A 15,818-nucleotide genomic window follows, 5' to 3' on the forward strand; every position below is an offset into this window, starting at 1 on the left:
AGCAATTTATCAATGAAAGTTCATATCTATTAGTTCTTCGGTTTTCTTTTAAAATAAAAACCGAGCTAAAACTTTCAATATTGCTTTTAGCATTAAATATAATCTCCCTGTTAGATAAAAAGTGTTTTATCATAACACAAAGTTACATTTACCCACCAAAAACTTCCTAATTCCAAAAGCAGCCGTGGGCATATTTGACGCCAAGCAGCTTAACGCAATTAATATTAAAAGCACAGTGGCTGGAATTGCCCTTGTTCAGATCAATTGTATACTTTCTGCTTAGCCAATATTTCGATTCTACTCAGGATTTCTTTTTGGAAATTCCACTAATTAGTTGAGGGGGAGTGCTTGATAAACGAAATGAAAAGTTTACGCTCCAGAAATCGAAAATTCAATTAGTTTGTTTCTCTCAGTGGATGAACAAATATAGGCCCCTCATTCTTCAATTTGATGTTCTTTCCATTTTGGGCTTTCAATTTGCAATTGCTTGATGGTTACCGGCTATTTTGATTTGATTGGTTTGCTTCTATTTATTAGCACTAAAACGTTCATTCGTTTAGTAAAATCTCAAATCAATCTGAAAAAAAATTAAATATGAAATCACTGGACGTGATTTTAAAGTTGGAACGTGATTCCATGTACGTTCGTCATAAAAAGAAAATATTCGATTTGTATCTTATATGGCGCATTTCGGATAATAAATCAAACATGTTTTTAATTAAACTTTAAATTAATTAAATGATTTTGAACGCTAATTCTAAGATATTCGTTACTGATAAGATATTCAAAGTGTATGTGATATAACTCATATCTAATGTTTAGTTTATGAATCTTTTTAGAGATGCCTTTAATTTTGAAGAATATTTCATATTTCTTTTTCAAATAAACATAAAATATTCATTTTTTATGGGATATAATATGTTACATAATAAATTTGTATATCTTTTACTAGTTATAAATATTATTATATGTAATACCATGTTTAACACTTATTACTTCTTTACTGTACATAGCAGCAAATAGAAATATTTTTATACCACAAATCGATATTATAGATATACAATACTTGTATTTTATTTCATTACCGGGGTTAAACAGTTTACCCAATTCTGAATACACAAATATCAATGTTCAATCCCGTAACCTTGTAATTTTGAACTCAATTCAGAAGGTCAGGAAACTCCTGTATCAAGCATTTTGACAAACTAGCCTTGATGGAGGACTTCTTGATGAAACTATTCAGAATTTGCATTAGATGGAGAAAAATTCCTTAATTTTTTACAGTGTACCTTGCGTTTGTTAGCTTATTTCAGAATGGATGCGTAATTTAGTTACATGGGGGAACACAATGTGCATGGCAATATTACATTGATAATTACAAAGAAAATCTTCCGATACTTCGGAATATAAAAATAGTGAAATTTTTTCCCCATGCCAATTGCATGCAACATTCAATAAGAAAGTTATGAGAATTATTTATAATTGCATTTGATTGCCAATCAAAATAAATATCCATTTTAATAACGAAAGAAGTATAGGTCCCCCCATCGCAAGATTGCTTGTAGAATGAAGCAAACCAATAGAGTTTTAACCCGACCATGGCGTACTACTATGATTCCAGCTACCTAAGGGGGGAAATAACAATAGAAAACAGTGATAAATTGAATAAATACACTTTATTTGGCGTGTTGTGGAAAAGAAATGAATAAAAAACTTATTTAAATAACTTTCTATCATATTATACCAAAGAATCAAGTTGATATGCCAATGTGGAATTTTTGCCAAAAGAAATACCCTCATATATGGAGAGCTTTAGCTATCCCCACCTATGAAAAAGGGAACTCCCGTCAGCTTATTTTGAATGAAAAATAATGCAATATCTTTTTTAAGTATTTATTTTCTTGTATCTGTCGAATTTTTTTTTGTTTTATATTTTCTAAATATCTGTTTTATAATTTTATTTCAGAGACAGAATAAAAAAATAATTGTACGCAATGAATAAATTTTAATTTATAAGAAATTAAATCAGACCTTGATTCTGGAGATAAATCTTACATTTTTTTTATTAATTATTCATTATTTCATTCAATAACAGTTCTCGTCTAGACCATAAAAATTAATTTACACCCTTATGAGCCATGTATGATATGCTTCTGTCAATAAGTAGTATTTGACAACTTATCTCTAAATTCAATCATAATTTATTTAAATAGGAAAACACGAATTAGATAGTGAATCATTCAATAACAATCATTATATATTACAAAAATAAATAAATAAGTGTAAAGACTAGCAAATGCATTTGAAGAAAGAAACTAATTTTCACTTATTCCATTTGCATGTAGTCTTAAAAAAAATAAAATGAGATCTATCCAAATTACATTTGATTATAACACTCTAAACAATTTTAAAAAATCTGAACACCAACAATGGTAGCAATTAAATTACACTCTAAAGTAGTGTTTTACAAACTGTTCCAATACACCAAAACCGATGAAGGTTTCGAGTGTAATGAAACACCTAGAATGTTATTTTATACCACTTACCGTAAAGTAGCCGTCATGTTTGTAGTTCAGTAACACTAAGAAATATAAATACAGACATGCGAGTCAGTAAAGTTACTTTTACGATACAATATAGAGCAATATACATAAATTTAGGATGCATACATATAATATTTCTTAAAATAAAGTTAGTTTGTTAATTAAACATACATACAGCACATGCTGAAGTTACTTTTACGATGCAATATAGAGCAATATACATAAATTTAGGATGCATACATATAATATTTCTTAAAATAAAGTTAGCCTGTTAATTAAACATACATACAGCACATGCTGAAGTTACTTTTACGATACAATATAGAGCAATATACATAAATTTAGGATGCATACATATAATATTTCTTAAAATAAAGTTAGTTTGTTAATTAAACATACATACAGCACATGCTGAAGTTACTTTTACGATACAATATAGAGCAATATACATAAATTTAGGATGCATACATATAATATTTCTTAAAATAAAGTTAGTTTGTTAATCAAACATACATACAGCACATGCTGAATATTAATATGTATTCAAACTAAACCGAAGTAAATAGAAGTTAAATGTTGCAAAATTATTTTATAGAATAGACAGATTTATGTAAATCTTATACGAACGTAAATATCTTTTTTATAGAATTTAAACATACGTGCTATTCATACAAACTAAAAGCATACATGTAATTTATAACAGTTTATATGAGTAGTTTGTCAAACAAATCCGACAAAATGTTTGAAATTACCAAATTCGACCACAAATAGTATTCTTTATCAATTAGTAAAGGATGTTGAAACTTTCTTAGTATGACCACTTTGTCAATTCAATCCGACAAGAATACATTTACTATTAGTACACTTCTTGCAAACAAACTGGCATCTTGTCAGCCGTATTGTCAATAGCTTGAAATCGCACAATTAGCAGCCTTTAAACTGACATTAATAGTTCAAAGGGATTTGTTTATCTTTTATAATAAGCCCAAACATCATTTCAAAAAATAGTTTAGTTAACAAGTTTAAATATTATCGAATTATTCCCCAAAAATTACAAGCTCCTAAAAACACAACCTTTTTCATCTACGGGCAACGGATTGGTGAAAATTTTATCAATTATTGGTGTAAAGACTTAACTACATCCCTTAAAGTGTGTAAGATTACTCGATTTACTATTAATTTAAAGTAAAAAATCAATTACAGAATTTTTAAAGTTGTTTGATTCCAAATTCGGAAAGGTATCATACCACAGCTTTTAAAATGAAGAAAAGGGGGAAAAATTCTAATAAAAGAAAAGTTTTCAATGCAATCAATAAGACCCTATCCAATATCAGGTTATCATTTACTACAATATAGCTTTTTTTATTCAATTTTACTTTTATAAAACGTTTTAATGTAGTTTTTGCATTATTTTAAATATTACCTTTATAAGTTTATTTCAAAAACCAAAATTGAGAGAAAAATATATACACATCGAAAAAAATATATATATGAAAAGAAACTAAAGTTTAAAATTCTTCAGTCTAGTTAGTAATTTGTTTGATTCTAAAGTTTTTATTTGATAATAATTACAAATTTGTTTAATTCTAAGAATAAGTCAAATTCTGCTTCTTTTTAATATTAGTAATATCTCAAAGATTTATAGCCAATTTTCTTAACGTATTTTCTATAATAGTGAATATAATATAATAAAGAAAATTAGTCAAGATCATGAACATTAATTTACATGCATTGAAAAAAAACATGAAATGCTTTCTTCAATAGGTAGTATTTGGCAGCTTATCTCTGAATTCAAACATAATTTATTTAAATAGGGCAACGCAATTTGCATACTGAGTCATCCAGTAATAATGAACAGACACTACAAAAAATAAATAAACAAAAAATGAAGACTAACAAATACATTCGGAGAAAGAAACTAATTTTAACTTATTCCATTTGCATGTCGTATTTAATAAGATAATAAAATGAGATCCATCCAAATTACATTTGATTACAAGCAAAAGGGGAAAAAAATTCTAATGAAAGAAAAGTTTCAATACACAAAAGAAAGAAGCAATGCAATATCACTTTTATTTGTTTGCTTTTCTGTGGTTCTAAAACGTTTCAATTTAGTTTTTGTGCCATTTTTTAAACCGAGTGGCGAAGTTATTTTCTCTTTTCTGTTAATGGCACTGGGCTCTCTCCCGGGTGATTGAAAAAATGAACATTATTTCCAACGAGTAAATTGATCGAAAACGAATACAATATTTCTTTTTTTTTTTCATGGAAGTTTCTAGAAACATTGCGAATACATGAGAAGTGCCTTAAGCTATTTGCCTTCTTTTTGAAATTGCATTTGATTTAGGTTAATTTTTGAACAGCCTGTTGGAAAAAGCGCCTGTTTTATAATTTCATTGAAATATTTGACAAAACGTACTCCCTAAGTTTCAATACCTCGTGGAATTCTTTCTTGAATTCAAATAAATAAATAAATGCATATGAAGGAAAATGAATTATCTTTGCAAAATATATTTTGTTAAATAAATAAGGAATTTGTAGCTAGAGCTTTCACAGCTTAGTTAAGATAATTAAGTTTTGAACACTTAATTCAAAATTATTTTTGTACACTGACGGATTTGTCTTATTTTCCTGTGTTAAAAATATGAAGATAAATTTATACTTTATAAGATAATGTTTATATCAAAGTATAAGTAAAAGTTATATGAAAGTTACAAATTTTTATTTTTATTTTAGTGGTTCTAAAGTTTTTAATTTTTTAGTTTTTCAAAAGAGATTAGTTTTTGACCCATTTTTATACCGAGAAACGAAGTTATTTCCCTTTTTCTGTTGATTACACTGGGTTCTTTCACAGAAAAATTTAACATTATTTTCAACGAGTAAATTGATGGAAAACGAATATAATTTTTTTCATGAAAGTTTCGATAAACATTACAATTACATGAGATGTGCCTTAAGCTATTAGTCTTCCTTTAAAAATTGATTTTGGTAAATTTCTGAACAGTATGTTAAAAATATTCAAGAGGCTTTTTTGAAAGTTTATTAAAATATCTGACAAAATGTACTCCCTAAATTTTAATACCTCATGGAATTCTTTCTTAATTCTAAAAAAATAGATAAATACACAAGGACAAAAGAAATTAGCTTTGTAAAATACATTTTGCTGAATAAATATTGAATTTACATCTAAAACGTTTACAGTTTAGTTAAGATAAGTATATTTTGGACATTTTTTTTCAAATACAGTGAACATCTCGGGGGCAAGCACTCTCTGTTGCACAAAAAATATTCGTTAATAGAGGTTGGTTGTTCTTGGGGGTAACTTTCATTGAGTAAAAAATGTTATCGAAGATACGCGATTTTATGCTTGCAATTTTAATTTTACTCAGTGTCATTTTCTTGAACGAAAATGCCACTTGTGTTAGTGTCATGAAAACCAGATCAATGAATAAAATTTAGCGCCAATAAAAAGGATCTTTACTGATATAATTATCTGTAAAAGCAAAATTACCAATTAAGAATGACAGAACTATCTTAAATAAATAAAATTATGCTTTTCATTTAACTTTGTATTTAATTTTATGTGAAGAAAATGAGCTAGTTTGAAGAAATGGAAAAAAGTTTTGTTAGCTTAAAATGCGTAGTATTTTCTAAACTAACTTCTAAGCAAGATTATAAGTAATTAGGTAATAATTTAGACAATATTGTAAAACATTTATTCTTTCTAATAGGTCATCAGAAATAAAAGTAATTTATAAACAAGTCATTAAGTCATTTAATTATCAATTAGCCAATTAAATACATCGTGATAGCTTGTGAAATGGCGTATTTTTTTCAAGCGAATCAATTGTGTCAACCGTTTGCATGCCATGGTTCCGAAAATCGAACATGTATTTTAAGTTAGAACTTAGAGATCAAGTAATATTTCTTCAGCCATTTAAAATTTACAATATGAAATATTTTTTGTATCTAGTTTGATTCCATTTTCATAATTGTGAAATTTTTATAAAAATTTTGATGAGAATTGATAAGATTCTTAAGAATTTTCCTCTTATTTTTAATATAATTTACCATACATTTAATATTTATAAGATGACTTCCGTAATTACGAACTTGTAAAAGGGCAATATAAAAAATCTGTTAGAGGCATCAAATTCAAATGTTTCTATTAAAATTTCAAATATTAACTAAAGACCGCTTGTTTGTTTCATGGAGCATAGTAATTTTAATAATTCTATTTTTAATTATTATACGACTGAGTTATGTTTCGAGCATGTAATTCCTTTGCTTTATGATGGTTATTTCGGAAAAACAAGGAGGTTTTAAATTGAAAAGTAGTCCATGTTTAATTTAGGTGTCTAATAAGTGGCACAGATTATCACTATCGCTAGTGCGAAGTGTTTATTCATTCATTGTCAATACATTTCTCTTTTGTTCAAATTCTTACTACTGAAAAAGAAATTCTTTCTGATAGGGTAATGGCATTCAGGAGATGTTATACTTTATTCCTGTACTCTTTGTCAATGGTTTTTCTTTTCAACGCGTTCCCAACAATGACATTCAATAGATTCCTTCGATTGATATTTTTTCCTCCTTTGTTTTTTGGGATTTATATAATATTTAAAATGCAACTCTTGTAACTGAATGATTTAAAGAATATTGAGCATTTTTTTCAATGTTAAAGAAAATTGAGCACCTTTTTTTCAATGTATTCCCAACAATGCTATTCAATAGATTCCTTCGATTGATGGTTTTTCCTTCACTGTTTTTGGGATTTATATTATATTTTAAATGCAACTCTTGTAACTGAATGATTTAAAGAATATTGAGCATGTTTTTTTTTTCAATGTTAAAGAAAATTGAGCATTTTCTTATAGTATTCAATAGATTCCATCAATTCATAGCTTTTCCTCCCTCATTCTTGTGATTTATAATAAATTTAAGATGCAATTATTGTCAACGATTGTGTTAAAGAATATCAAGAATTTTTTCAATGTTAAAGAATATTGAGCACCTTTTTTTTCAATGTGTTCCCTACAATGGCATTCAACAGATTCCTGCGATTGATAGCATTTCCTTCCTTATTCTTGTGATTTACATTATATTTAAGATGCAATAGTTGTCACCGAATGAGTAAAAGAACATCAAGAATTATTTTCAATTTCAAAAATTATTGAGTGCCTTTTTTTCGATGCGTTTCCAACAATGGTATTCAACAGATTCCTGCGATTGATAATTTTTCTATCCTCATTCTTGTGATTTATTTAATATTTTAGATGTATGTTGTTACCGAATGTTTTAAAGAATATTGAGCAGTTTTTTGCAATGTGCTCAACAATGCTACTCAATAGATTCCTTCGATAGATTGTTTTTCTTTTCTCACTCTTTTGATTTATATTAAATTTAAGATGCAATTGTTGTCACCGATTGAGTTAAAGAATATCGAGAATTTTTTCAATGCTAAAGAATATTTAGCAACTTTTTTTTCAATGTGTTCCCAACAATGGTATTCAATAGATTCCTTCGATTGATAGTTTGTCCTACCTCATTATCGTGATTTATATTGAATTTAAGATACAACTGTTGTCACTGAGTTAAAGAATAATCAGCATTTTTTAATCAGTCACTTTTACTTGCTTTTAGCAACATTTCCTTTCACAGCCTGTTATTTCGTCATATGTCTGTGCAGTTGCGGATTTTTTTTATTATTTTATAACCGTCGTTGAACAGCCGACTCAATTTTAAGTTCACAATAACCCCTGTTCAACACGGTAACCTTGTAATTTTGAACCCAATCCAAAAGATAAGGGAATACATGGAACAAATATTATTAAAAGTTTGCCTTCGTGGCAGACTTTTTGATGGAACTAACACGCATTTGAGTTGCATGGTGGGGAAAACCTCCTATGGTTAGTCTGATTGGGTATTTTTCCTTTTTTTTTTGCAAGCAAGCTTACCATAACGTTAATGTATTAAATCAGCGCAATTATTTCGTACAAATTGAACCAAAGTATAGTTTTTATAAGTTATAGAAATACGATTTTGAGGTTCAACTATATTATTCCTTAGGTTAAATAGCACCAAATGGGATACTACGCTGCAAAAAATTCCGAATCAAATTATGGATGCATCATCAGTAAAATCTATTTTCCCGTAAAATCCACTTCTTTCCGTAAAATATTATACCATAAGTGTAATTTAAGGTTTAACTAATAAGAGGGAATCACTGATTTTGCTGTAATTATAACTGTACAAACTACGGTGCATCAGACTTTTGTTTCGTAAAATATTCCGGAAAAATTATATTTTACAATAAAAGTACAGGTACTTTTCACCGAAATTTCATCCGAAATTTTTTTTTTGCAGTATATAATTTAACAGACGCCCGGTGGCTGAGCGGTAGCGCTGTCGTACTACAGGTCCCTGGTTCGATCCTCAGGCCGGGCAAGGTTGACTCAGCCTTTCATCCCTTCAGTGGGTCGATAAATGAGTACCAAGCATGCTTGGGAACTAAACACTGAGGTTTCCGCGTTCGGCTGACCACCTGACTGGAACATCTGCTCCTGCACCCCAGAGCCCAAGGTCAAGAGAACTGAGATGGGCACAGTAGGTAATCCTTGGCCCTCTATGGGCTGTCGCGCCGCTGAGTTTAGTTTATATAATTTAACAAGCATCGAAATTTATTTTTAATTGTTAATTTATTAATTAAATAATTTATTAATTGTGTATTTTAGTGTTTCTAATTCCGTTTGTTAAAACACGCAATGATTCGAGATATCGAAACACATAATAATTTTTATTATCAGAAAAATATTTATAATTTTATATAATAAATATATTCTTATCTTTTTTCCAAATTTAAGGTATGTAGGAAGACAGTTACAATCACAGGAGTTACATCTCTTTACACATGAATTGGATAATTCTCATTCCAAATTCTAACGTAACATATGTCCCAAAAACATTTTATCCACTTTGTGTTTTAAAAGTATATTCAAAATTCTGAGAATTTTTTGGAACTTTGATGCTTAAATAAACTCCACTTTCTACCTTGTTAACTTATCTATCGATTTTATATTTCAGAATATCGCGTTTCAATTCTACAAAAATGAATGTCATATATCATTTTTTAGTAATTTGCATATGTTCGAAGACTGCAACTGTGTCTCCCCTTACGCTTTGGAAAAGTTCCAAATTTCGGATTCCAGAAAAGGAAATAATGAAAATTCTTTCATCTTTTTTTAATGCATTTTTCTGAGCATGTTATTTCATTCGCTCTATGAATCTTATTAATTATTTTTGTTTTGATTGAATTTACTCGATCCACAAAAATGAATTTAAAATTAATGAAACGTCTTAATAATCAAGTTCTAAAATATATTTTGTTTAATGTAATGCAATACATTTTGATACAGTTCGATGTTAATGTGATACTTTAGTTTATAAATCCAATTATTTGTTACCAGTTCAGTATTTCATACGTAATATTTAATTAAAAAATTATACAATAATTTTTTTATTTTTTTTTCACCTTGATATATACTGAAACGCTCCCATTTGAAAAAACCCTCGTCTTTTTTCAACGGAATTAAGGAAATCGTTCATCGTTATGCCTTAGAAGCTTACATTCAACATTAAATATAAAGCTTACATTCTATATATATATATATAAGAAATTCTTTGTTTTTTTATGAATCTATTTTTTAAGAACTCCAAATTCCATAAATTTAAGAATTTTTTTATTATTTTTAAAATCAAAGATAATTCGTATTTTTCCTCGCTTTCTTCTTTGTTTAAAGTTTTCTAATAGTCTCTAAACTGGGTAATAGTTGAAATTGAAAGAAAATTATGTGACGTATTTGGGTATAATACGACTAAGGAATTTATGTGTTTCGCCAAAGAAAGGCGAAACACCCGCTCTTTTATGTAAAATATTTGTTTTCTTCTTAAATATCTGACCTCAACTAGATCTGTCTTTCAGATCTGTTCTAGATCTGCTCTAAGTTCTTCTAGAATTGTTCTATAAAGTATATATCTGTTTTATTTTTCTTATTTCACAATTTCTTTAATTTTTTCACAATTTATTTTTTAACTGTTTAATTTCATTCAGAAATACAATTATAAAAATTAATTGAATTTGCTCCACGTTTTGGCAAATGCCCATTAATTCTATCCAAAAAATATGCAGAAAAACTTGAAAATGAGTTTTATATATTATTACGTAGTTAATATTTTACTTATTAATTATTCATGTTAAAAGACCCTTTAGCTATGGAGCTTTCAATTAGTGTTATTCTAAAACATTTTTTTCAAATAAAAATACATCTTTGAATACAGCTTAAATGTAATTGCATTCATTAAAATCTGCTTAATTTTTTCAATTTCTTTGGCGATTTTTTTTAAATAGTGCGTTTTTTCCTGGCGAGATTTTTCTGAAACCCATTGTTTTCACACTCTAGAAAAAGTAACGGACAGTAATTGCAGTTTTTATCTAATAAACGTTTTTTTGTCAAAAAAAAGTAATAATAAATTTAGAAAAAAAAAGAACTTTTCTTCCGGTAAACGTCGTTTAATCTTTTGTAAAAAGCGTATTGAAAAAATGAAATTCCCGCAAATACTTTATGCCCATTAAAATTACTTTTTTGCATAAAATGTTTATTTTTTCGCCAATGTTTCTTTGCCAAACGCCTTTTTACGCAGTTTTTCATCTTTAATGTAGTGCGTCATTGTTTTCTTAATGCTATAGCAACAAAGCTTTATTTAGCTTAATGTTCTTTTCTTTCTAAGCTTTTTAAGTTAAGAAACAAAAGGCTTTATTTTCATGATTTTTTTTACTAGAGCGGCTTTTCAAACCATTTTTATTTAGATAAACTTCTTTATACTTAGCTATTTATTTTTATTAAGAAAATAATTCCCGTATTCTTCTGTTTTTGCAATTTCACAAAAATTTAATGAAACCTTATTTCTATTTGAGCTTTATTTTTATAAGTGAACATAATTTTTTATTTCTCAATTCGAAAGAAATACAATTACTTTTAAATCCACACATTCAAACGTGTTTTTTGTTTAAGAACTGAAAAGAAAACCACATTTGGAGTTTATTTTGTTGGTTAAAAAAGACTTTTATTTTTACGCGAGGTTTAAAAAAATTAAAATATATAAATAAATGTTTTTACAAGGATGCAGAACTTTTTTTTCATTACGTTTACTTTCTGATTTTTTTCTGGTCAGTACCTCTAAGCTCGAGTAAATAATAGACTTTTTAAGTAATTAACACTTCTTGATCTAAAGCCTAAAAAGGAAAGATTTTTTGTAAACAATAAAATTAACAGCATAATGCTAATTAGTGGTAGAACGTTTTATGTGTGTATTATATACAGCATTAAATTTATAAAGAATATTTCACGAGATTAATTAGCAGTTGGTAAAATCAATTCTTTTTTTCTAATAAAATATACATCCGACTAATTACTTCTGAAGTTGTATTTTTAAGTTGTATTCAATTTTCAAATTTTGATACTGTTATACGTTGTAAAAAATCTTAAATATATTAATAAACGCAAAATTAGGATTGCGTGAATTTATTTTAGGCATCCACAATTTTTTATAGTGTGCAAATTTGCAGAAATAGTATGTCTTCAAATCTGAAATTTGAATTATGAAAAAAAAATTTTTTGGAACTTAAAATCTTTATTGTAAATTAAAATTTATGATTTTTTAAATAATTTGGAAAAAATTAAAGTAAAAATATATTTTTAAAAAAGGTAAAAAAAACATTTTTTTTATATTTTTATTTATTTTTTACAATTTTTACAAACCAGCTCTAAGCATCTGTGAAATAACAAATTTCTTACGTTTGCTAAAGCTTTTAAGAAAAAAACGATGAGATTTTTTATGCGTTTTTGCCATCTTACTAAGCGTCATCGACATCCAGCTGGTCAGGGCAGTAAACAAACGTAATAATGTAAGTAAGGCCACAAGGGGACAAACTACTGGTTAAAAGTAAAAGTTTTTTTGAAGTCTGAAAAGCTGAGTCAAGTATTATTATACAAAGCTGAGTCAAGTATTATTATATTTTTCTTTATGTTTTATTCAGTATAATATAATAATAAAATTGGTGCAAAGAAGTTAACTTATTCGAATAAATGTTTTTATGGGACAGAATTTTTTTATATTATTATATTTTATTTTCATATTATTTAATTATATTATTAAAAATTTCAAAATCTGATGGCTTGTAAATAAATAATATCTTTTGTTAGGCTTAAAACAACGAAATGAGATATTAATTACAATACAAATATTTAAAATAAATACAAAATTTTATATTGTTTAGATAATTGGAACTGAACTATTTCAGGTGTCTACGCTAAAGCTACAAAAACACGTATAAGTTTATTTAATTTTAAAAAATATATTAAATATTTTTCTTCCTTCTAAATGAATGTAGCTGACCATAAAATTAATAGCAGATCAATATCATCTAATATCATTCTGTCATTAAATTATGTGCATTATACACTAACTGCATACTACATTTCTGTATAATTATATTTATGTACAATTGTCCAAAAAATGACCTCCCTGAATAACTTTTGATCTAATAATCAGATCTTCACGTTCTAAGACTCAATCTTAATGACTCAGGAAGGTGACCTCAAACTGGTTAATTAATAAGTGCAGACGATATTTTAAAGTAAAAAATCCGACACAAAAAGAATAAAAATTCTTAGTAAAAAAAATACTTTTAAATAAAAATACTTTCTTAGAATAAAAATTTTTTTTGTTGATAAATTCAGATTTCTTACCTCCAAAATATAGGGCTGAATTCCAATCTGGGAAATATGGTTCAAATTCTATATCTGTCTTGGAAATATGGGAGCGTTCCAAAGTCTCAATCCCTCTATGTTAATTTTAATTTTTGCGTATTTTGCTACATCTCGAGAACTGTTTAGTATTTAATAATGGTCGAAGTTTTTTTGAAATGTCAGGTATAAAATGTTTTGAATATTTTAACGAGTATGATTTTAGAAGGTAAACTACAAAATAATAGCAAAATCGGCTGAAAAATTCCTTGGAAAATGAATTTCAAAAGAATCAGTGATTTAAAATTCAATTTTTCAAGAATTACCGATTTTACGAAGCAAATTTTGTATTTTGCTTCGTAAAATAATGTTCTTTATAATGATGTAAAAATTGCATACTTAACTATTTAAAGTATATTCACGCATTACATAATAAAATAATAAAGTATATTAAATATTTATAAAAGTTATTTTTTACATGGATTTATCTTTGGATAAACGAATTTTATAATTGTGTACAAACAGTTTTCATTTCGCCTGAAAAGTTCTCGAGATATTGTGAAGTGCTCAAAAAGTAAATTTAGCATGAAGGCGTCCATGTTTAAAAGTGCTCTCCCGACCAAACTATTTCCCTGATTGCGAATATCCCTGTATTTTGGGGGTCGGGAATGCAAATCCGTCAAAACAAGATATGTTTATTCAGAGAAAGTACGTTTTTGTATCTAATTTCGTAACTTAAAATATCGTCTGCAGTTATTAATTAGTATATCTGAGGTCATCCGCTCGAGCTATTAAGGTTGAGTTCTAGAACATGAAGAGCCAATCATTAGATCAAAAATATATCAGAGTGGTCCATTTTTTTGTGTACTATACATGACATGTAAATTTACATTATATTAATAGTACATTTGTACATTTCTAGTTGTGGTAGTTACTAAATCTTTAATGTAACCTGATTAGTTACTTCGACTTAAATTTCTTGCAAGTTTATCATTGCCTTACATTTTGCTTTTATTTAACTTCAAAATTATTCATGGAACCAATGCAATCGCAGTTTAGACTAAAAGCGCGGAGATGATCTGTAAAAATTAAGAGAATGAGCAAAATTACAACGTTCAAATTTGTGTTATTTTCGCAATTTAAGAACTATGCAAACAAATCAGTTTCTATTTAAATCCCATTTAGATAAAAATAAAGTAGAGAGAATGTGAATAAAATATGCAGATGAAGGAATACGAGAACTAAAAATAAAGCTTAAATTGTGCCAAAATGCAAATCATAAAATTTTTAGTTAAGAGTAAAAATGTTTTTTTTAAAAAAACGATAAATGGTTATTCTCTTATTCAAAGCACTTAAACTTTGAATTCGGCTAAAAATATAAATAAAGAATTGTGAGCAGATGATATTTTTTATAATAATGTATGCAACAGACAGGATTGATTTCATAGAAAACGATTGTTGTATTCATAGAAAACGATATTCTTAAGCGAATTCAAATTTTCTAACAAATGATTTATTATAGTAATTAACTTTGCAAACGACTTTTGTAATGTAGTATCTTTCAAAAGTTCTATTTTTTCTTCTGGAACTTAAGAATTTTTATTGTTTCACACATTATTGAGGCTGCCTTTAATAATTTAAATTCCTTTATTAATTGTTCAGTCGTAAAATATGCCTATGACCTTAGCAGAGATAACTCTTGTTAATTTCTGGCTATCGTCTCTGTAACATGTTTTTGTAATTACTGTTAACAGGTTTTCTGTTTTCGTTACAATATATAACAATAACCAGAAGTACTTTTTAAAAAAATTGGTTTTAATAATTTAGTGTATTCGCTTCAAAATTAATTAGATTTTTAAGTGTATTTTCATATTTAGTTACAAGCATGTAAATAATTCCTGTCTCATCAAATAAGAATACATATACATTCCACTCAGTAAATTAAAGCTATACTGATTACGTTCTTGGTTAATTTATGCAATACGTATATATAAATAAATGTTCGAAACATAAAAACGTTGTTTTATAATTTCCTACTATCGTTTGTGCTATGTGATTTACTAAACGATCTTTTGTTAGTTATTACATATAAGGATATTGGTGATTACTTTTCAACAATGATTACCTAATGATAATGAACTCGTCAATTTTGAATACTATGGTAAATCAGTATGAAGATGGAATTATTTCCAGTGTGGTTGGAGGATGTATTGGTATAGTGGGCCAGTTGAAGATAGTAATGACAAATTGAAGATTGCGATGAAAACAGAAGGGTGATGAAAATAATAGTTGAGCCGGATTAGAATTAATAAAAAGGCTTTTATTTTATGTATTTGTAGATCTCGAAGTACCAAATATACATATTATATACATATTAGACAAATCCCCCACAACCTGCCTAATCAAAAGCCAAATTAAAAAGTATATGTAATTTGTTCCCAACGGACACAGAAGCATGGGTAGGAGTTCC

The 15,818-nt window shown here is 27.3% G+C and overlaps 1 protein-coding gene across 6 annotated transcripts in view; it reads left to right on the forward strand.

Moving 5' to 3' along the window:
* Positions 1-15,818, forward strand: part of LOC107446399 (cell surface glycoprotein MUC18) — a 337,992-nt gene that overhangs the window by 138,056 nt on the left and 184,118 nt on the right. The gene's annotated exons all lie outside the window — the stretch shown is intronic.

This window comes from Parasteatoda tepidariorum, chromosome 5, assembly GCF_982258835.1.
Source record: "Parasteatoda tepidariorum strain Cologne lab strain chromosome 5, Ptep-v5.0, whole genome shotgun sequence".
NCBI classification, from domain to species: domain Eukaryota; kingdom Metazoa; phylum Arthropoda; class Arachnida; order Araneae; family Theridiidae; genus Parasteatoda; species Parasteatoda tepidariorum.